Source organism: Chiloscyllium plagiosum, unplaced genomic scaffold (genome assembly GCF_037043375.1).
Source record: "Chiloscyllium plagiosum isolate Xiang-an unplaced genomic scaffold, Cpla_swu_hap1 HiC_scaffold_4, whole genome shotgun sequence".
Lineage (NCBI taxonomy): Eukaryota > Metazoa > Chordata > Chondrichthyes > Orectolobiformes > Hemiscylliidae > Chiloscyllium > Chiloscyllium plagiosum.
The window spans coordinates 128,956,306-128,980,117 of NW_028270142.1; the positions used below are offsets into that span (position 1 = coordinate 128,956,306).

General features: G+C 42.4%; 1 protein-coding gene and 1 long non-coding RNA gene across 6 annotated transcripts in view; one reads left to right on the forward strand and one right to left on the reverse strand.

The window, feature by feature from the left end:
* Window positions 1-23,812, forward strand: part of arhgap28 (Rho GTPase activating protein 28) — a 189,820-nt gene that overhangs the window by 91,131 nt on the left and 74,877 nt on the right. The window contains exon 1 of one of the 5 annotated variants that reach the window (XM_087986669.1): window positions 3,590-3,913. The exons of 3 other annotated variants lie outside the window; for them this stretch is intronic. The gene's annotated coding sequence lies outside the window, so the exon portion shown is untranslated. Of the gene's footprint in view, window positions 1-3,589; window positions 3,914-7,428; window positions 7,507-23,812 lie in introns of those variants that run through there. One more of the 5 variants, XM_043687788.2, reaches the window with a different exon arrangement.
* Window positions 1,584-23,540, reverse strand: LOC148150484 (uncharacterized). Its single transcript, XR_015757049.1, has 3 exons — window positions 23,264-23,540; window positions 4,700-4,810; window positions 1,584-2,930 (listed from the first exon to the last, which is right to left on the reverse strand). It is a non-coding gene; the product is annotated as an uncharacterized LOC148150484 (long non-coding RNA).

The window sequence follows — 23,812 nt, forward strand, 5'->3', positions numbered from 1 at the left end:
TCTCTTTGAACCTCCAGCAGCAGTGAAAGGTGATATAGGCGCTCCCTGATTTACGAACACTTAAACGGAATCTCATACAGGCGTGTATTAATATTAATTTTAAACATCGGACCCGTGAACTCGTACTTATGCACTGCTATTTATTATGCAGTGTGACTTGTGTGCGGCTGCGGGACTCTTTATAATCTGGGAATTGCCTGTGTACCCTTCAGTGTGCAGCAGCTTTGTAATTTACTCCCACTGCGCACTGGTGGTCATTTAGAGAGGACTAGGTCAAGTGCTATTCTACAAAATGCTGTATTGCCTCTTTAATGCTGGCTCTGTTGCAATCAGCTGCTCACGTGCTGACTGAATGTTGATGAGAAGTATTTGTTGGACCATTGGGACCTAGCCAGCGTGTACAGGCTCCTTACGTTCTGTCTGCATTTAGCATTCAATGCGATTGAAAGCAGAACTTAAATGCAAGCTGCTTTTCCCCTTACAACTCTCTGCCTTGGGACTTCCCAAGTTATTAAACCTGTGATTGTTTTTCTTTGTTAAAAGTGTAGTCACTCTTGGACTGCAACATCATCAGTGGCCACTAGCTGGAGTTTCTGATGCTTGCGTCCGGGATCGAAATTAAGTCGAGCTTTTTACTTGTTTTTCCTGGGGGTGGGTGTCTCTGGCTGGGCCAGCATTTATTCCCCCCCCCCCGCCTAGTTACCTTTGAGGAAGTGGTGGTGAGTTGCCTCCTTTTAAACCGCTGCCGTCCCTTTGATGTAGGTATCCTCACAATGCTGGGAGGGAGGGAGCTCCAGGATTTTGACCTGATGGAATAGAATTATAGAAACCCTACAGGGTGGAAACGGGCCATTTGGCCCAACGAGTCCACACTGATCCTCCAAAGGGAAATCCACCCAGACGCATTCCCCTACCCTATTGCTCTAGATTTATCCCTGACTAATGCACCTAACCTACATATCCCTGAATACGAATGGCAATTTAATATGGCCAATTCACTGAACCTGCACATCTTTGGATATAGTTTCATGTCTGGATGGTGAATGCCTTGCAGGGGAGTTTGCAGATGGTCGTGTTCTCGTTTAACGGCTGCCTTTGTCCTTTTGGGGAGGTAGACTTTGACAGTTTGGAAGGTGATGTTAAAGGAACCTTGCTGAATTTTAGCCAGTATACACTGCTGCTGCTGGTGTTGAAATGAGTGAGGTTTTGAGTATGTGGTACCAATCAAGTTGGGCTGTTTTGTCTTGGATGGTGTCGAGCTTCTCGAGTGTTGTTGGAGCTGCACCCATCCAGGCAAGTGGGAGTGTTCCATCAAACCCCTGACGTGTGCCTTCAAACTATCTGTCCAGTAAAGAGTAATGAAGAGTAAAGGCCTAGGATTCAGGAAACCCAGGGTGTAAAGAATTTGAGAGAGGGGGAGTTAAGTCAACAAGTCATGAGGATATGGCACTGAGATTGGGTTTGAAAATGTTTATGGATTGGAAGACTTGGTAGGAAGGATTTCCAGGATTCTAAAGTCTTGTTAGGAATGGAAGAATCTGTTGAAGGAAAGGCTACTAAACTACACATGAAGTCTCAGCAAATTTTATTAGGCAAGAATGCAATTCAATTTCTTTCAGTTGTTAAACATTCACCAAACTTCTTTTTAAAAAGTACTTGCAAGCTCTCTTTTTTTGTAGCAAAATATGTCCTGGGCAGTGTTCCCTCGTCACGACGCTTCCTACATCCAATACATTATTTCCAGCTCCATACATGGGTACAAAATATTAAATCAACTTATGGAAACAATGAAACAGCTTCTGTACTTTCCACACCATCAGCTGAATCATTGTGTAATTTGGCAGATATTGATCCAAGGTTGTCATGTGCCCATCTGTATCACTTTTTGTCCATTTATAATCATTGTATTTCATCTGTTCAAATTCTACTTGGCCCTTGATATTTCCCTTGCACTTGCCTGGTCCAACAGTGTGTTTTGCCTGGTGAAACAAGCTGTGAACATTATGGTATTGAAGAAAACAGACATTTCTCACAACTATTGTGTACAATTGTTATCTTCCTCAGACGTAAGAGTGTCTGGACCAATAGTAAGCTATTAGGTTACAACAGAGGATCATGCTTCAGGTAGTGTCATGCCTCAAGTGTTATGACTTAAAATGGAGTCTGAGATCTTTTTACACTCAGGTCACATGTGACTGTTGCTGTCATGAAAATGCCTGCCTCTTAAGGGAGCATTGGCTGTGAACTCTGTACATAGTTCTGATACAACCTGTGAAATTCAGAATAAAATTTCAGTCATTTTCTTCTCAATGTGTCATTTCTTCTGAATTTGCAGTGCTGATGTTGTAATGCTCACTTCAGCATTTAGAGATGTTCAAGTGGGCAACTGACAGATGGCAAAATGGGCACCATGATAACAGTGGTGTGCCCATTGCCTACCTGCCTCCTTCGAAAGACATTCTGCTTGGCCATGGGCCAGTTGAAGCCTTTGAGTAACCAAATGATGGGCCGCACAAAGGGATTTATCGCACACAAGCTGGAATTTCACCTGCAGTCGGGGTGGGGGAAGCAATAAAGCATCCAACTGCTGGGTGAAATGTGATATCCTCCAATTGGGGTAAATGACTCCTGTTTGTCTGCTGTGCCCATTGGAAGTGTTGCAACCAAGGTATCCCCATCCTAACCCTAACCCTAACCCAACCTTTACTGGCTCTGATGCTGCAGCCACCCTCATGGTGTCTGCTAGCCTGCCCTGTAAGACCTTGGACTTGTCTCCATCCGAATACCTAGCTCTTGCCCTAATCCCTGTGATGCTGCTGAAATAAGAGACCTCCAAGCATTTCTTCATCAGCAGCTTTCGGAAACTGAAATTCTCCAAGGCACCCGTCGGAGAGGAGGCCAAACTCCAGTCAGGGGAATAGATTTCTGTGCTGAAAGAGCGAGAGTAAACCAAATGAGTTTTCATGACAGTCTAACAGTTTCAAGGTCAGCATTACAGACATTTTTTTTTTAAATTTCAGTTTTCATTCGCTTCGATTTAAATTTCCCAGCTGCTTTGGGATTTAAACTTGGCTCTCCAGATCATTAATCCAGGTCTACTAGCTTTATTAATACAATAATATAATTACTGTGTTACTGTACTTTGTGAGTAATGCAATACATTTTGAGTAATGGGAATGCTGTAACATCTGGCAATGTTACCTACATGCTTCTTTTCAAATCTGGAAGGTTACTTTAGTGCATACATTGGAGTTAGTGTTTATTTCAGCAAAGTTGCATGGATTCTTTTTGTTGGAGCATGATCTGTTCTGAGCACGCTTAACTGTTTCAATGCATATTCTTTTGTGGGTTTTCCAAATGCCTTTCTACATAGTTATATCCATAAGCTGAATGGAATTAGCCAACAAAAGCCACTACTAAAAGCAAATTGAGTGACTCAGAGTTGGCTACGATCTCCAGCAGATTTTTTTTTTTGCCAGCACCCTTAGCTGATGAGAGCGAATTTTCCCCTCCTGGTGATTGTTACTGTGTTGATGAACACCAGACTGTTGGGAGACTGCAGCTTATTTGAATCAGTTAAGGTTTCACATTGAATGCTGACACATACACTGCCTTTTCTCTTGCTGGCAAAGAGTAGAGGGAGAGAGAGCCTTTCTCGCTGTGCTGAACATATACTTTATTTTGTTCAGTAGCTTCTAGTATTGTACTTCTGGGCTGCCTCTGGTGTTCCTTGAGGACTACATAGGCTCCTCTGTGCAAATAGCACAGAATCAAATTGTTAACTTGAGACTTGAGAGAGTCTATTAACTTCCCTTGGAATTGATCTTAACACTGAGCGATGATTGAGAGCTACGAGCAGAGGCAGCTTTTCGACTGTGAACGGAGGAGACTGTAAGAAGACTTTTTATCAGAGGTACAGTATGTAAGAAAAAAAAAGTGGAGTGTGCCATTGAATTCAAGTAATGCCTAAGAGGTACATTGATACGTCGATTTAAAATAATGAAGTGTTAATTCAGGACCGTCCGGAAGACACTGAACCCCTGATGTTTTGAGAAATCTCTTGCATTAGACGGTATAGGCAAGGGGAAGTCTCCAATTCATTCAGGGAGCAGTAGACGGGCATAATGTTGAAGCTGGGTTTTTGGTAAATGTGTTTGAGTTAATGTGGTTAAGATGATTTATGTATAGTTGTGTGATGTTACAAACTATATGGGGGTTATTTTGGTCCAAGGCCAAAAGTGGTTGCTAAATTACTACAGTGCTTGGAAGACAAACCTGTTTGAGAGTCTGATTTCTATAATGTGAACTTGCCGAGAGGTGTGAACCAGAAATTTGCAGTTATCACAATTGCATGCTGACCAATGCAGTTTTTGTGGTGCTGTAAAAGGCGTGTTCCATATGCACTTCCCCTGGTTCTGTGCAGGGTGACGACAGTAAATACAGCCTCTTGTTGCCATGCTGGAGGTTGGTGGCAGCAGAGATGCCCTTTGTTCAGCAGGGCAGGGGAAGTTTATCACCCCATTCACCTACCCCTCTTTCTTGTTTTTCTAGCAGCAGTTATTCATGCTCTGCCTGGTCTAATGTTTGTCCTTCCATTCCTGGCCCAATACAAGGGAGGGATCACTAGCAAGATGCCCGTCACTAAATTCCCTTGACTCCTGGTGGCTCCATTTGTAAAGTTTTGATAAGAATTCATTACCTTTATGTGGCTATCACAGAATTTCTGGGCTCAAAGCTGCTAATGTTGATATCTTAACGGATTCCCAGAAAGCCTCCAGACATGTTTCACAGGTTACTTGCAGGGTTGCAGCTGCAATGAATGTGAAATGATCAGTACCTCTTCATCGTTATCTTTGAAATCAACATAAGCATTGAAGTGCTATCTACCAGGATGCTGTGCACACTCTCTCCTTAAGTAGTGCTAGCAGGCATTGTGAGTAGCTATAGGCTCTTCAACAAGCTTTCATGCAGCATTCCTGACACTGGCTTTACCCCCTTTACTGAGGTTATGTCCTACGCTAAGCATAAACTGACATTTCAAGTATTAAATGAAAATTGTGCCCCCCACCCACCCCATAGTTTTTAAAAATTTACTCCTGGGCATTCCTGGCTGACCAGAGTTTATACCTGTCTCTAGTTGCCCTTGGAGAAAGTGGTGGTGAGCTGCCTTCTTTAACCAATGCAGCTCCTGTGCTGCAGGTAGACCCATGATGCTTTTAGAGGGAAATTTCAGGATTTTGACCTAGCAACACCTGAAGGAACAGCATTATATTTCAGAGTCAGGATGATGAGTGGCTTGGAGGGGAACTAGCAAGTGGTGGTGTTCCATGCATGAGCCGGCCCTGTCCTTCTAGATGGAAATGGTTGTGGATCAGGAAGATGCTGTCTAACGAACCTTGGTGAATTTCTAAGTGCATCTTGAAGGTGATACACATTGCTGCTACTGAGCATTGGTGGTGGAGTGACTGAATTGATGTGGTACCAATCAAGTAAGCTGTATGTTGCATGATTTTGGGTTAGTGTAGGGGGATAAACTGAGAATAGGTCACAGGTCAGCGCAACATCAAGGGCTGAAGGGCCTGTTCTGCGCTGTATTGTTCTATGTTCTATGTCCTGGATAATATCAAGAATCCTTGAACTGCACTCACCGAGACACGTGGGAAGTATTCCACCACACACCTGATTTGTGCCTTGCGGGTGGTGGACAGGCTTTGGGGAGTTTGGAGGTGAATTATTCACTGCAGTATTCCTAACTTTTGACCTGATATTGTAGCCACTGTATGTATCAAGATTAGAGTGGTGCTGGAAAAGCACAGAAAGTCAGGCAGCATCCAAGGAGCAAGAAAATCGATATTTTGGGCAAAAGCCCTTCATCAGGCATGAAGGTCTTTTGCCTGAAACGTCGATTCTCCTGCTCCTCGATGCTGCCTGACCTGCTGTGCTTTTCCAGCACCATTCTAATCTTGACTCTAATCTCCAGCATCTGCAGTCCTCACTTTCACTCCTGTATGTATGTTATTTGTTAGTTGGTGGTAACTCACAGGATGATGATAGTGGGGGATTCAGTGATGGTGACACCATTGAATACCAAGGGACGCTGACTAGATTCCAACTTATTGGAGATGATCATTGCTTGGCTTTATGTATTGCAAATGTTACTCACTTAGACAAGCACACACTGCTAAAGCCAGTGTTTAGGAATAATGAGACAATGTCTAAGCTGTTAGTGCAAAAATACTAATTGCTCTATTCTATCCATTGTTTTATCTCTGATCAACAGCGGTTCCGCCCTGTAGTGGGGTCTTGGAGTTATGATGTGTTCTGGGATACCTGATTCTGATTCACCCCCTCTTCTAAAAATATACACCAGTTTCTGATTGCCAGATTCTCTTTAATTAATCTGCACAATCTGAACATTTTTGGTGTAAAGGAGCATGCCATATCATGCAGTGGTGCAGAGCACGGTGGCACAGTGGTGAGCACTGCTGCCTAACAGCGCCAGAGACCAGGGTTCAATTCCCACCCCAGGCAACTGTCTGTGTGGAGTTTGCACATTCTCCCCGTGTCTGCGTGGGTTTCCTCCGGGTGCTCCGGTTTCTTCCAACAGTCCAAAAATGTGCAGGTTAGGTGAATTGGCCGTGCTAAATTGCCCGTAGTGTTAGGTGAAGGGGTAAATGTAGGGGAATGGGTCAATGTAGGGGAATGGGTCTGGGTGGGTTGCTCTTCAGAGGGCCAGTGTGGACTTGTTGGGCTGAAGGGCCTGTTTCCACACTGTAAGTAATCTAATCTAATCAAGTATTGGAGTGCTGGCAGAACATCAATTTTATAAATTAAGTAAGTTCCCAAAATTTGCAAAGTATGTAAGTATCTGCACAGAGTGTGATAAGTGTTCACGTGAAAACTAAATTATTTTGATGAACTAAACAAAAGTATTGGTGTAGATCTCATTGTGTCACTTGTACCTTGCTCAGTAGCATTGAGTTTAACTCCCAGTTTGGCGAATCCAGTGTAGGATGTGAGCTGTCTTTTCAGACGTGCAGCATGGATGAGATGTTTCGGCCTGGATGGATGATAAAAGATTGGATGTGCATTACTCTGGAGGAATAGAGAGAAATTCTCTCTGGCCAATGTTTATCCCTTACGTTCCTTTTTGGTGATCTCATCTGTTCTTTTAGTATGCTGTTTGTGGTCCTATGTAAAGTAGAAGTTGACTTGCATTTCTGACAGTGACTGCACCTTAAAACTACATCTTTGGCTATGAGACACCTTGATGCGTCCTCAGGCTCAAAAGACGTTGTATAAGTGCAAGTCTGTCCTTATAATAGGACTATTAGACAGCAGTACCTTTTACTACACCCATCGGGGTTTGATTGCTCTGTTTAATTAGCTCGATCTAAGTATTCTCCTCTTCCATCCTAGATTGAGTGAGGAACTAAAGTGCACTAGAACTGACTGATGGGTATCTTGGGGCATGATGTGACATTTTTGTTAATGAAACAGTTGCAGGTCAGTACAGCATCTTCCTACAGTTTTATAGCTTGTAGAGGATTATTGGAACATCATTATTATATTGGCTGAGGCAGCAGGTATTAAAAGCTTGCATTTGTAAAGTGGCTGCCAGAACCAATAAAATGGCACGTCATGAGTAATTTATAATACAATATCAACGACCACTTTAACACTGAAAGTATACAGCTTTATAGGCACTTGAGTGGATACCTTTCAAAGTATTCATCAATCAGTTTGTTATTTCTTCTCTTATTAAAAAAAATTGATGCTCGGAATTGCACAACATTCCCAAACAATGGTCCTGAAATGCAGCTCTGTAACTGTAATTTGTCTGAATAAAGTTCCCCAGATTTTGCAGGGGGTGGTGGACTGAATGCGCTCTCCACTGATCTCAGGAAGTTGGCCACAGATCTTTTGTTGTGTGGGTTTCCTGTGAATTGACTGTGATTGTATGAATGTGATTCCAAATCGAGAGATTTCCCATCATCCAACAGCAGTGACAACTACAAGTGGCCAAATAATTAGAAAGATTCTCACTGACAGCAAAGCAGGAAGTAAAATGTTATTTTTCCATAAATTTTACAAAAATAATGGTATGGAATATCAAACTACTTAAACTTATGTTAAACTTGGCTGTTTTATCACAACTAAAAGTAAAATTGGGTTCCCAGGCTAGAAGGATTCTTCAACATTGATAGCACTTGACAAGGCTTTACTCTCTTGGAGCATTTTTAAAAGCAACATTACAACATAAAGCGCAAGCTGTCCTCAGTCCTGTGATTTCTAAAGGATAATCTTTTGTAGAGAATTCACTGCATTGGCGAAGAGCAAAGAATCACTGACTACAGCTTCTGGTTGTCAATGTTTAGCACATTTATGTGCAGACAGTGGACATTGCTGTAACAAATAAAATGTAGGGTTTTGATTTCATTGCAAACAATAAAATCTTGGCTATTGTGTCCTTTTGTCTCTCTCCTCCCCTCTGAGTGACATTGGAATCATAGGGTCATTGAGTCATCAAGATGTACAGCGCGGAAACAGACCCTTTGGTCCAATTTATCTATTGCCAACCATATACTCGAAATTAATCTAGTCCCATTTGACAGCACTTGGCCCATAAGACTCAAAATTCTTCCTATTCATCTACCCTTCCTTTTAAATAGTGTAATTGTGCCAGCCCCTACTACCACCTCTGGCAGCTCATTCCATAGAGTCACCACTGTTTGCATGAAAATGTTGCCCATTGTTCCCTTTTAAACATTCCGCCCCCCCTCCCCCCCTCCACCACCACCACCACCTTAAACCTATACCCTCTAGTTTTGGACTCTGCTATCCTGGGGAAAAGACCCTGACTAATCACCCTATCCAAGCTCCTCGTGATTTTATAAAACTCTACAAGGTCATCTCTCAGACTCTGATGCTCCAGGGAAAACAGCTCCAGCCTATGCAGCCTCTCCCTGTAGCTCAAACGCTCCAACCCTGGCAACATCCTCGTAAATCTTTTCTGAACCCTTTCAAGTTTCGCAACATCTTTGCTATAGCAGGGAGACCTGAGTTGAGTACTATATTTCAAAAGTGGCCTAACCAATGTTCTGTACAGCTGCAACACGACCTCCCAACACCTGTACTCAATGCTCGTAAATGTTCCAGTCTTATTGTTAGCCATTGTAGCTTTATTTGCAGCATATGAATCACTTTGTTTTCAAAGTCTATTTTACTATTGCTTTTCAACTAATACTTTAGAAGATAATCTCAGCTCTTGGTTCCCCTGAATACTAAATTCAACGGGTAGATTAAATTTCATGGTGGAATAGTAAATCACATGGATCAATGCGTGCTTGAGAATTCATCTTTGGTTTATACTGAGGATGGTAACTGATCCCTGAGGAATGATCTGATCAATAACCTATGATCACCTAAGTAACTCTACTCATTGAAAACCAGAAAAATACGTTCTGACAGCACTTGGAGTGCAGTGGTTCAAGAAAGCAGTTCACCACCACCTTCCCGAGGGCAACTAGAGATGGGTGATAAATACTCGCCTATCCAGTGCCACCCAGGACCGAATAAAAGCTTGTGTTAGGTATAGGTGCTCAAATTGCTAGAGTTTGTGGCACAGGCTATAGGGAGCAAGGGAACAAGAGTGGACAAGGTCTGAGTAAGCTCAAGCATCTCAGTGTCTGTGGTATTACTGGTCAAAGCAGCATGTTCGAAGCAGGCTGTGGGTTAAGTCCAACAGCAGAGTGAAGAAATATCACAGTCCACCAAGAAATAGAAATAGATAACAGAGGGAAAACCCAGTCGGAATATTGGGGCAGGGGTGAATGGGAGTGTAATACAAGGTAAAACCTGGATTAAAAAGTAAATATAAAGGCAGGAGGATAGCTGAGATCTGACCCACTGATTATTTCAACATGCAGTCGGATATTCTGAAAGCGCAATGCTGATTGAATTTTTTTGTTTAAATTTATTGCTGCTAACTTTTTTCAGACAAGCCACTGAACAAAGAGAAGAATCAAATCCATTAGTGAATTGTAAAACAATGATGTCATTGGCAGGCTCTTAATTTATGTTTCTGGGCGAAAGGATTGGAATGGAGAGAAATACTTTTTCTCTAGGGGAGACCAGAACAAAGGACAATAACTTCTAAAATTAAGAGCCAGGTCATTCAAGGTGAAGATGGAAAGCAAAAGGATAATAGAAATTGGGAACGTAATTTGAAAAAAGCTGGGTTAATTGGAAATGTCAAAATTGGGGCTTTATCATGAGGTGAATGATGGTGATGTAGGGTGTGATATTGTGCCCCCTCCATATCTGTGGCGATGGAGCCTCATGTGGAGGTGCAGGGAACTCTGTCACCTTCCAGCCTCTTCTCCAGTTAGGTCTGGGATGGGACAGCCTGTGGATAGCCTTCCTGCTGCACACTCCATTGAGATTTGAGGCGCTAATGAGGCGGAAAAATGCCAACCCAAGTGCCTCACCCTGTCACCTCTGGTATGAACCCAGTGAGAAATGGATCACTTGCCATCCAGGGAGCACCGTTACCAAGCCCTGACATGTTTGCTTATGGGCTTCCAGGGTAGAAGGGGGGAATATTGTTGGAGGGATCCCTTGGGCAGAGACTGGAGGAGTGCAGGCTAAAATCAAACCCCTGCCCTTGATGCAGAGCCCACTTCCTGTAGCACCTTGCCCTACTTTAGTGACACTTGGCTTCGGGATTGAACAACTACTGTACAGTGTCGGTAGTAGAGCTCAATTCTGACATCTTGGGGACTCATAATGAGTGAAGGAACAGCGATATATTTCCAAGTCAGGATGCTGGGTGGCTTCAAGGGGAACTTGGAAGTGGTGGTGTTCCCATGTATCTGCTGCCCTTGTCCTTCTAGGTGCAAGTGGTCATCGGTTTGGATGGTGCTGTCTGAGGATCGTTGTGAATTTCTACTGTCTCTCTTGTAGATAATATACATTGCTGCAATTCTCACTGCAGTCAGAGGAAGGAGCTGGCAGTCCAGCTGTGATAGTGACCAGTGAACACCAGCAAGAAGTTGGAAGAAGACAGGTCGACAGTGTAGGGAACAATAGTGAGTGTGTAATTGGTGGACAGGGCAACATCACTGATCTGCAATTCAAGAGGAAATGGTAGCAATCACATTTTCTATCTAAAAGAAGTTGTTTTAAGGTCATTACCTAATACAGTGTCATCATTTTACATTGCTGGACCAAGTACTCCACTTACACTTTAAGCAGCACTCTCACAGCACCAGGTCCCAGGTTTGATTCCAGCCTCGGGCGACTGTCTGTGTGGAGTTTGCACATTCTCCTTGTGTCTGCGTGGGTTTCCTCTGGGTGCTCTGGTTTTCCCCCCACAGTCCAAAGATGTGCAGGTCAGGTGAATTGGCTATGCTAAATTGCCCATAGTGTTAGGTGCATTTGTCAGGGGGAAATGGATCTGGGTGGGTTACTCTTTGGAGGGTCGGTGTGGACTTGTTGGGCCAAAGGGCCTGTTTCCACACTGTAGGGAATCTAATCTAATCACTCTCATTCATATGTCTGTGCAATATTATTTACATTTTTAGTAAGAATTGCCATAACTTCCAAATGTGGGTTGGTTTTCATTAATCTTCAACCAGGTCAACTTTACACTTTTGGAGTAGACAAAATGATTGAGGAATGAGGAATTAGGAATTGAGGTATGGTTGGTCAGAGATTGTTGAGGCAGATGCTACTTTAATCAGTAGTTTATTTTATCCCCATTTCTTTACTAGTTTACCTGAAAACATGTAAAGTGACTAATTACCAACAGATAATGCCATCGGCAATGGATACGGTTGATGTAATCTGGTAAATTCAAATGAATGTCAAGTTTCATTCTTTTAGGTTTGGCCACCAAGTGTTTTTTGCGCTCTGATCTTGGACAAAAAGAAATTTCAAATTAGCTGTTATTTCTCTTTGTATGGATCAAACTCACAGATGATTGTGGGATAACTAAAAAAATCTGAAGGCACATGAGTGTGCCATGAAAAGCTGACTGCTAATAAATGGTGAATATTTACCAGTTGTCGGATTAGGTAAGAAATTAATGTTTCTTGAAGTAAACATCAACTGGTAAAGTGGATGAAGTTTCACGGTGGTCTGTCGGCAAGTGTAATTATTTGAACAGGAGAACTGTTTATCGCGTTGAATTTTACTTTTCCTGCATCATAGAAGTTAGATAATAAGTTGATGAATCTTTTGTTTTGTTGAAGAAGCAGTTGCTTTTTAATTCACTCAGTGTCACAATCAGGGTCAACATTTATTGAACATCGATAACTATCATTGACAGTGTGGTTATGATGGCCTTGAATGGCTTGTTGTCTATATGCATTGGAGGTACTTAGTCTACCCACAGTGTTGATATCTCGGGGGCTTCAGGACTTTACCCAGTGACTATGAAGGCAGGGTAGTATATTTTCAAGACAAGATTGTTCGGAACTTGGAAGTGTTTAGTTTGTGTCTGCTACCCTGGTTAATGGCATTTGGAAGGTGTGTTGAAAGAGCCTTCATCAGTTATAGTCATAGTCATACAGCATGGTAACAGACCCTTTGGTCCAAACTAATTGCTCCCACCTGCCTGCTCCTGACCCATATCCCTCCAAACCTTTCCCATTCATATACTTATCCAAATGTCTTTTAAATGTTGTAATTATACCCACATCCATTACCTTCCTCAGGCAGTTCATGCCACATGCAAACCACCCTCTGTGCAAAAAAACGTTACGCTTCATGTCTTTTTAAAATCTCTCTCTCCTTTCACCTTAAAAAATGTGCCCCGGAGCCTTAAAATCCCCCCCCCTCCATACTAGAGAAAAATGATTTCTATCTATACCTCTCATTATTTTATAAGTTTCTATAAAGTCGCCTTTCACCCTCCTACACTCCAGTGAAAAGAAGTCCCAGCCTTTCTTTATAACTCAAACTTTCCATACCCAGCAACATTCTGGTAAATCTCTTTTAAACCCTTTCCAGCTTAATAATATCCTTCCATTACTGGTCCAGAACTGGACACACATTCCAGAAGAGACCTCACTAATGTCCTGTACAACCTCAACATAGAATTCCTACAGTGTGGAAACAGGCCATTCAGCCCAACAGGTCCACACCGACCCTCTGAAGAGTTTCCCACCCAGACTCATTACCTTCCTTATTTCTTGACATTTTCCCTGACTAATGCACCTAACCTACACATTCTTGAACACTATGGACAATTTAGCTTGGCCAATTCACCTAACCTGTACATCTTTGGACTGTGGGAGGAAACTGGAGCACTGGAGGAAACCCACGCAGACACAGGGTTGTAATCTCCACACAGACAGCCGCCCCAGGCTGGAATCGAACTCAGGTGCCTGACGCTGGGAGGCCGCAGTGCTAACCACTGAGCCACTGTGCCGCCCCGTGATTTCCCAATTCCTATACTCAAAGGACTGCACAATGAAGGCCAGCGTGCCAAATGTCTTTTTAACCTCCTTCTATATGTGAACTATGTACCTGTACCACCAAGTCCCTCTGTTCTACAGTACTATCCAAGGCCCTACCATTAATTATATAAGCCCTACCCTTGTTTGTTGTACCAAAATGCAATACCACACATTTATCCAGATTCAACTCCATCTGCCATTTTTAAGCCCATTGACCCTTTGCAATCTTAGAAACTTCTTCACTGTCTACTATGCCACCAATTTTGGTGTTGTTGCAAACTCACTAACCACGCATTCTATATTCTCATCCAAATAATCTTTCAAAGTTGTAGCAGTGCATCTTGTAGATTGTAAACATTGGAGCCATGGCGTACTGGTGATGGATGGAATGAATGTGGAAAGTAATGGCTACTGCTCAAGCAGGGATAGTGCCCAGCTCCTTGTGTTGGACCAGGACTCGTTCAGGGGACTGGCAAGTTAGAGCTGACTTGGTGCTTTGCAGATCTTGGAAGAGTCTTGAGCGATTTCTTTGTTCAAAAGGTGAAAGGCGAGAAAACAAATGTTGAAACTACAGGCTAGTTGGTTTAACGTCTGACATACGAAAAATGGAAGTGGCTGTTATTAAAAATGTTTGTAGAAGAACACCTAGAAAAATTCAATGTAATCAGACAGTGTAAACGTGACTTTGTCAAAGGGAAATTATATTTTAATCAAATTATTGAAGTTCTTTGAAGAAGTAGCATCTGCTGGGGAACTGGTGGACACACTCGCATTTAGATCTTTAGAAGACATTTGATAATGTGTCACATCAAATACAATTGTCAAAAGGAAAAGCTCATGGTGAAGGAAGTAACATATTGGTATGGATGCAAGATTACCAGCTGAAAGGAAACAGCGAGTATATATTTTTTTCTGATTGGCAAAGTGGAACAAGGCTGTGCCACAGCAATCCATACTGTCGCCTGAACCTGTTAGAATTTATATAAATGAGTCAGATGAAAAGATTGAGGTTTGGGAAACCAGGAAGGAATATAGATAAGTTAAGTGAGTTAGACATACCGAGAGTTTAAACATTTGTTTTCTCGCCTTTCGATAGTCACAGGTGAGGTGCCAGAAGTTTGGAGGTTGGCAAATGTGGTGCCACTGTTTAAGAAGGGCGGTAAGGACAAGCCAGGGAACTATAGACCAGTGAGCCTGACCTTGGTGGGCAAGTTGTTGGAGGGAATCCTGAGGGACAGGATGTACATGTATTTGGAAAGGCAAGAACTGATTCGGGATAGTCAACATGGCTTTGTGGGTGGGAAATCATGTCTTACAAACTTGATTGAGTTTTTTGAAGAAGTAACAAAGAAGATTGATGAGGGCAGAGCAGTAGATGTGATCTATATGGACTTCATTAAGGCGTTCGACAAGGGACTGATTAGCAAGGTTAGATCTCATGGAATACAGGGAGAACTAGCCATTTGGATACAGAACTGGCTCAAAGGTAGAAGACAGAGGGTGGTGGTGGAGGGTTGTTTTTCAGACTGGAGGCCTGTGACCAGTGGATCAGTGCTGGGTCCTCAACTTTTTGTCATTTACATAAATGATTTGGATGCGAGCATAAGAGGTACAGTTAGTAAGTTTGCAGATGACACCAAAATTGGAGGTGTAATGGACAGCGAAGAGGGTTACCTCGGATTACAACAGGATCTGGACCAGATGGGCCAATGGGCTGAGAAGTGGCAGATGGAGTTTAATTCAGATAAATGCGAGGTGTTGCATGTTGGGAAAGCAAATCTTAGCAGGATTTATACACTTCATGGTAAGGTCCTAGGGAGTGTTGCTGAACAAAGAGACATTGGTGTGCAGGTTCATAGCTCCTTGAAAGTGGAGTCACAGGTAGATAGTGAAGAAGGCATTTGGTATGCTTTCCTTTATCGGTCAGAGTATTGAGTACAGGAGTTGGGAGATCATGTTGCGGCTATACAGGACATTGGTTAGGCCACTGTTGGAATATTGCATGCAATTCTGGTCTCCTTCCTATCGGAAAGATGTTGTGAAACTTGAAAGGGTTCAGAAAAGATTACAAGGATGTTGCTAGGGTTGGAGGATTTGAGCTATAGGGAGAGGCTGAACAGGCTCGGGCTGTTTTTTCTGGAGCGTCGGAGGCTGAGGGGTGACCTTACAGGTTTACAGAATTAAGAGGGGCATGGATAGGATAAATAGACCAAGTCTTTTCCCTGGGGTCAGGGAGTCCAGAACTAGAGAACATAGGTTTAGAGTGAGAGGGGAAAGATATAAAAGAGACCTAAGGGGCAACTTTTTCATGCAGAGGGTGGTATATGTATGGAATGAACTGCCAGAGGATGTGATGGAGGCTGGTACAGTTGGAACATTTAAGAGGCATTTGGATGGGTATATGAATAGGAAGGGTTTGGAGGGATATGGGCTGGATGCTGGCAGGTGGGGCTAGATTGGGTTGGGATATCTGGTCGGCATGGACAGTTTCAACTGAAGGGTCTGTTTCTGTGCTGTACATCTCTATGACTCTGTGAAATTGTCCACCTTCACAGGACAGGTGGAAAAAAATGCACATTATCCACATGGTGACCGGTTGCAGAGCTGTAAGATACAGCGGGATCTGAGTCCAAGTGCATTTCTTTCCTATTCTTGTGAGAGTGTGGCCATCACTGACAAGGCTGGCTCTTGAAATGATTGATTCTCTAAGCCATTTCAGAGGGAGGTTAAGAGTTTGAAGTCACATGTAGGCCAGATCAAGCAATGATGGCAGATTTCTTTCCTTGAAGGGCATTGTGTTTTTTTTCTGGCAATCATATTTTTTTTCCCAGATTCTATTGAAATCAAATCCCATTCAGTCGGTTACAGTTGGATTCAAACCTGTGTCTCCAGAACTTCAGCCTCTGCATTACAAGTCCCAGTATAATTATCAAAACATGGGATATTTTGTTCCCTGATCAGTTGGACAATTAAAAGTCTGAGTACCTGTAGATGTTCACGTGGAATATTTTACTGTTAAAGCATGGTTTTATGTTGGGGATAACAGTAATTGTGTAGCAGGATACAGGAAGGGAAAGCAAAGTTATTGCTGTTAGCTCTGCATTGCTCTATGCTAATTGAAAATAAAAGCTCTCTGCATTGGTAAAGGGACCACATGTCCTTTTTTAACTCATTCAGGGAATGTGGCCTTTTCTGGCCTGGACCAACATTTATTGCCCCATCTTATTTGCCCTGAGAAGGTGGTGGCAAGTTGCTGCCTGGAACCACTACAATCCATTTTGTGTCGGTATATACAATCTTGCTGGTGAACGAGTTCCAGGATTTTGTCTCAGCAACAGCGAAGAAACCGTGATGTACTTCCAACTCAGGATGGTGAGGAACTGGGGAATTGTTTTAAACTTTCACAGCCAGATTCTGAGAAGCTGGAAGAGTGCAAAACCAGGGTAATCTCCAACCGCTAAATGATAGCGTAGAGAAATTGTAATGAACCATTGGCGTCAGTGCAAAGCTGACCCTATTCTCCACTGACTGAGATGCTTCATAAATGAGCCTCTTATTTTATTTGGTTTGAACACCCTGAAGCTATGAACTTCCTACAAAATTAGACAATGACCAACTATTAATAGGAATCTGCAACATGACTACTTTGGGAAAATTTCATCTGACTAAATTCCAGATGAAGATATCATTCACTTGGGGTCTGAAACAGATAGCAAGGCTAAAATATGATTAAATGAGCTGTGAAAAGGTCAGTTCCATATTTTTGTTCCCATGACTTGCGTGACAATTGAAAGAATGGGCCCAGCTAAAGTTAGTAGAAGCCCAAAGGGAGCTCAAAATATCACTCTAGATTTCCCCAGTATAGTGTTTGAAGAACAATCAAAGTGCATTAAGAGTGTAGGTTTGTGACGAGGTGATGTTTAATTAGGGGAAGGGTATAAATAAAATAGAAACTTAAGAGAGACATAAGTAGACCATTCAGCCCTGTAGTCTGCTACGCACACAAAAAAATGAGGATATAAAAGACTCACTGCGATAAAACCTTACACAGAAAGAGAAAATAAACTCAGTCATTGGTCTGAAAAACAATTGTGATGTTTTGGAGTGGGCCTTCCATGAAAGATTTACACACAAAACATGAACCTGTTTTCTTTCTTTGCACAATGCCCTTCAGTCCCTGCATTCTGTCTGTATTTCACTACGACACTGAACACGGATCGTCTAAAGGAAATAAAACTGACAAAAAAAAACAGTTCAACTGAAACCTTCACCGAGTGAAGCTGAGAAGCGTGAAATTCCTCCTGAACCCAGCCCCAAATCGGTTTGCTGCGCCTGATTTTATTTCACGATCCTCTCGGATATCGTGAGAGAGTCGAGGGAGAGAGTCTTAGAGCTGCCAGCCATTAAGACCTGAATGAAAACCACTTAGAAAATCAGAAGGTGCAGCAGTGGTTAAAAAAAAACTAAACTAAGTAAGTATGCAGCAGGATCGACGCCTGGTCTTGACTTTAGCAGCATTTTAATGTAATGAACTGAGGACTGGCCCCTGCATTCTAATACTTTTGTTTTCCTGAGGTATGGCAGATCTCATTTAATTTGCTTATGCTGTGTATGAAGGACAAAGGCGGTACAGACGGAGCCTAAAGGGCCAGTGATTCTGATGAAGTGCTCTCTTATGTTGAGGAAACAGTTTAGTGGAGCCCATGGGAGCAGTGGCTGAATCTGCTTGATTTAAAGCCCCAGGTCTATCGGTGCATGAAGTGTGCTTTGCAAAAGCAGCCCAAATGCTCCCTCGAAGCGAGAAGATACTCTGATTCACAGCAACTCCACTGCTGGTTTGCAAGGAAGGTTTGTGCTTCTGTCTGTTTTTGTTTGCAGTTTCTTTTTTCACAAGGAAACTAAGAACAATTTTTGTATTTGAATTGTATGAATTTTAGGAATTAATTCAGTATTAACTAGTGATTGTGTTGCTTACTGTATTCTAGCTGTCTCCTTAAAGCAGTCCATATAAGTGACCTTCTTAGTAGGTTTCTCTCTTATCTACAGTCAGAATGGTGCCTAAAGCTCTGAAACCAATATTAGCACTGAGATATTTAAGTTAAGGGGGAGGGGTGAGTGGAAAATCTAAAATTTGTTATTGGAATTTTACTGTTTTGTTAATAATATGGGATGGACTTCCAAGCAAGTATTAAAGGTATTGAAAGATTTGCAACAGGGCAGTAGGAAATGTTTTGGAGTGTATGTTCACTGTCAGCTCCTACTTCACTGCAACCAGAGATTTCCATTGAATTATGCAAAGTTTACCAAAGGGTGCAAAAATTAACTTTCTTTTTTTAAAAAAGTGATCTCAGCTGTGGATGCTGCATAATTGCCAGGTCCAGAAATGTTAGCTCATGTATGCACGCCCTTGTCTGCTTCACTATGTGGAAATTGGTTCAGTTCATCTTATTAGGGAAGCAATATCAAATCTGTGCACAGCAAGACCTCAGATATAATAAAGGTGGATGTGTACCAGCTTGGAGCAGACTTTGCTCTATGAGAATCGACGTTGTACATTGGCTTGCACAGAACATGATCATTCAGCGATGCAGTCAGATGTGGTAGGTAGGAATGGGACGTAGGTGGCTATGTTGACAAAATTGGGACTGTGCCAAGAGCTTTTAAGCTGCATGCATTTACCTACTCAGCAGGAAACAAAGTAACAAAGCAGATAAAAGGTACCATTCATTTCCACTTCTCTGAAATATTCACTCATCAGTTATCCAGTTAGTTTGTTGGCTAAAGTTTCCAGGACGCTTGCTCCTACTCTAAGCGCTTCTGAAATCATGTCAGTTGGGGAGATCATGCTGCCAGATTCAGATTATATTGTCTTTACTGCAGCATCAATGTTTCTCTCAGTCTTTTGTTAGAGATTTTGGTGTCCCCTTGCTTGACTGTCCACATTTTCCAATCAAATGCCTGTTGTGTGCAGCCCATGATATTTAATTGCCTTGTTTTAGATGGAATATTGGCTACTGCGTAGAACAGACAAGCAATCTGACCCCATTTTGTGCATCTGGGATGGATTTATTTCCCCAGAATGCCACTCAATTGTACTAAGATTGGAGTCACCGTGTGTGCAGTTGCTGAGGACAAATCTGTATCTTCTAGGAGAAAGTGAGGACTGCAGATGCTGGAGATCAGAGCTGAAAATGTGTTGCTGGAAAAGCGCAGCAGGTCAGGCAGCATCCAAGGAGCAGGAGAATCGACGTTTCGGGCATGAGCCCTTCTTCAGGAATCCTGAAGAAGGGCTCATGCCCGAAACGTCGATTCTCCTGCTCCTTGGATGCTGCCTGACCTGCTGCGCTTTTCTAGCAGCACATTTTCAAATCTATATCTTGCCAACTTGGACTAATCCAGCACAGTTGCTTTTCTATTGGTTGATTGTGAAATTTCATGTGGCCACTATTTCACAAAAGAGCAGTTTTCCTGGCTAATGATTATCCTGCAATGTTACAAAAAAAATGTTGACTATCTGGTCACTTATTACTTGCAGGAGCTTGCTGTGTGCAAATTGGTTACTGAATTTCCCACGTTCCAACAGTGACTATACTTCAGATGGACTTCAGTGCCTGGAAAGTGCTTTGAGATGTCCTGAAATCATTAAAAGTACCATCATTTTGAACCTTTGCCTTTTACTTAAATATTCTTCCTTCCTGTGAAGACTTGAGTCCAGCAGGAATTACCTTATTGCTATCATCTTTCTCATCTTGACAAGGGCTTCAGGTATTAATCTATACCATGAGTGTAGTTAAACTATTCCATCAGGGATGCTCTGTTTTTGAACTTTTGTGTGTTGTCGAGCTCATGCAATCACTTTTTCCAGCAAGGAAAGATCATGTGAGTGATCCCAATTTTTGATTGACTTTTGGCTTTTGCTTAACTCTAGAGCTTTTACATTTCAAGCATTTGTAATCGCTTGTCATTAAACAATTTGGTCTCTGCTCTCCTACTGTAGCTCACTTTCGAAGACGGTTTGTTGAGACAGGAATTGCTCTAACTGAAGGCAGATAGGACACTGGATAGCACGAGGCTGGCAGCGTGAAAAATCAATTCCTGTTTTCAAACACTAATGTCGCTGTATGACAGTGCATCCTTGTCGCAATTAGATTTGTTCAAGCTTTAAGGCAGAAGTCAAATGACCCATTTTCTAGCTCGGCTTTGATCCCATGGCTGTGAGGGGGTAATGAAAGTCGAGAATAACTGTGGCTAAAAGGAGCAATGTGGTCCCAGTTGCTTGTTTGATCTTGATTTAAATTAGTGCTCCAGGCAAAATAAAACCCCATCTCTGGAAAGGCCAACAATGCTGAATTGAGAACTTGTCCTTCAAAGATATATTATAATGTTCTAACTCACTGCAAGATAAAGGGACACAAAAAAAGATCAGTGACACTATCTCAATGTCACCAAACATCATTTTTGTTTCATCATTTCAATAGGAATGCATCATTAACAAAGTTTAAAAGTTAAACCAGTGTTTGAATTTTTTTTTGGACGAATGAGTTAGCTTGCTGGGGAGTTGACACAGTAATGATGAGGCAGCAGGACTAATAATGCAGAGGGTCAACCAAAAGCTGTGGGGATCAGAGTTATAATTGCATCACAACAGCTGATGGCATCCAAATGGGATTGTTGAGTTTGGAATTGAAATCTCAGCAATGAACATGAAGCTGTCACTGAATGTTGTAAAAGAAATGATTTGTTTTAGTAACATCCTTCAGGGAAGGAAACTGCCATCCTCACCTGGCCTGGTCAACCTGTGACTCCAGTCCCACAGTGTTGAGGCTGACTGTTAACTTCCCTCTGAAATGGTCTAATTAATCAGCCCAGTGGGAACTGGGCGGTGGGGGAGAAACAAATGCTGACCTTGTTAATGATGATTACATTCGTGAAAGGTAATGAGGTGGAATTAAGATTCAATTAACTATAAAACTGGACTTGCAAGCGAATGTCCATACTGTAGCCATGAAAGTATTAATCTGATTCATTAATGTCTTTTAAGGAAAAAAAGACCCTGCTGTTCTTATCTGGTCTGACTTTCACAGCAATGTGTTTGATTCATATATCCCAAGATTAAACAGTCACACAAAAAAGAATAATCTCTTTTCCTGATCCACATTTTCCAGGTTGGGAGCACACAGAGTTGGAATAGTTCTGGGCTTTTCCAACCCGACCTAGGAGAAAGAGCCTGGAAGTGTTTGGATTTTTCCCTTCAGGAGTGGGGGAAGGCTATTTGGGAGGATGATGGGGGTAGTTGGGTTGATTGATCCCAGACAGAGATTATTGGCAGCTAAAGGGGCTGGCCTCAATGCAACAGCACACTGCCACTGCTGTGGGTGGATAAACAGCAGTACAGTTTTCACTTCCCCTCCCCCCTCACACAAACCTTGTCCTATTCATGGCAAGCAATGCCATCTTTGCTCCCCCACCCCCCACACCTTCCCCCTCCAATCTATGGTAAATCATTCCAATGGTTCATTACCCTCGAAGAGAAATTTCTCTGAGTTTATGCCCTATTGTCCTGGACAGTTTCACTAGGGGAAATGATCTTTCTGCATCTACCCTGTCAAAGCAAAGTAAGAATCTGTTTCCTGTCATTGTACTGAACACCAATGAGCGCCAGCCCAACTATTCAACCTCTCCTTATAAATTCCCCATATCCAAAATTAATCCAATGAACACTTTCTGAACTACCTCTAATGCCAGTATAGTTCCCCTTGGTAAGGGGAAGAAAACTATTTACAGTTCAATAAATAAGAATAACAAGCATTGATTTATGTTAACATTTCAGACAGATTTTCAACTATTTAAAGGGCAGGAGATTTAAATGCCTTGACAGTTCCCCGTTAGTTCAAAATAGATTATCCATTTTTGACAGACATTCACATTTGCTTCTAACAATCCAACAGGCTCCTAAGAAGTTGTTTTGGGGTCATATCTGAAAGAGTAACTTACCTGTGCAAAAGGATATTCTTCCATGCTAAAGGAATCTGGTAAGTTTAGATATTCCTCTACTGGGTCTAATGTGCACAGTTTGCATTTTCCTGTCTGTCCCTCTGAATATTGAAAGTGACTGAAGGCTGTGGCAGCAATATCTATGAAACTCAATGTCTTGACCAAACTTTCAGCTGTGCCTGTCCTCCTCAACCCAGTTCCCTACTCCTTCACAAAAGTGGGAGTTTATGGTTTGGGCCACCATTTGAGCCACCATTCTGGCTAAGCTGGGGTCCATGTCAGTCAGTGCAAATATTCAGTCTTTGAGGGAGAGAGGGGTTCCCTTTTCTTTGCAATTTTCTCAAGAACTAAGGAGGATTATCGTCTTGGCTCTTTTGTATCACAATACTCAAAGTCCAAGCAGTCGAGGGTGTGGTGCTGGAAAAGCACAGCAGCTCAAGTGGTATCCGAGGAGCAGGAGAATTGATGTTTCGGGCATAAGCCCTTCATCAAGATTCCTGCTCCTTGGATGCTGATTGGAGACTGCTGCGGACTACAGGCCTCAGGCAGTTGGGTTGAATTGCTTGCTGTCTGCTGTCAACTCAATGTAACTTTGTATTTTGACAGTGTCATAAAATTAAATTTAAAAGCCCTTAAGTTACACTGTGCTTACAAATATTGAGTTTCAATTCTGGTTGCAATTTGGCAGAAGCATTAACCAGGGTCCCCCATTGAATATGGATTTAAAAAAAAATATATTAATCCTGTAAGCATCTGGAAGCCAAGATTTGAATGATTTAATGTTCGAGGTGTTTTAAAACATTTACCTCGCCATTCTCCGATCCCCACAGAACACATCATGGTGTCATAGGCCTGGATTTATTTTCTGTCTTCCATTCAATACTTTCCTTTCTTGAAGTTGCATTGGAATAGCGTCCTGTGGAGGAGAGAAGTGTGCTTCTAGCATCTCCCTCTGGCCCTTAGCGACCCAACGGGAACCTGGACAATTGGGGTTAGAGGAGCAGTGATCTGCAGTAATCCTGTTTTGACTTCTACGAGGTCTTGGGATCGTGATCAGGAGAGAGAACCGGAGGTGATGTTTATGAAAACTTCCACGCCTGGAGATACTGAAATCAATTTCGTGCTCTTGCCAATGGTCTGACTGAAGTCATTATTCTATTTTTAAATCACTGGGGATCAAACTAGATGCCAGACCACTAGCTTTTCTATCTGTTGAGGATAGTGGACTTGGGTGTGTTTATGTTTGTTGAACAGTTGGCAGGCTGGCTTATCAATGTGATGGTGAATAGCATACTTTGAAGGTGCGACGGAGGGAGGGGAGAAAGGAGTGACACATTTTGCAGCTGCCCGTGTGC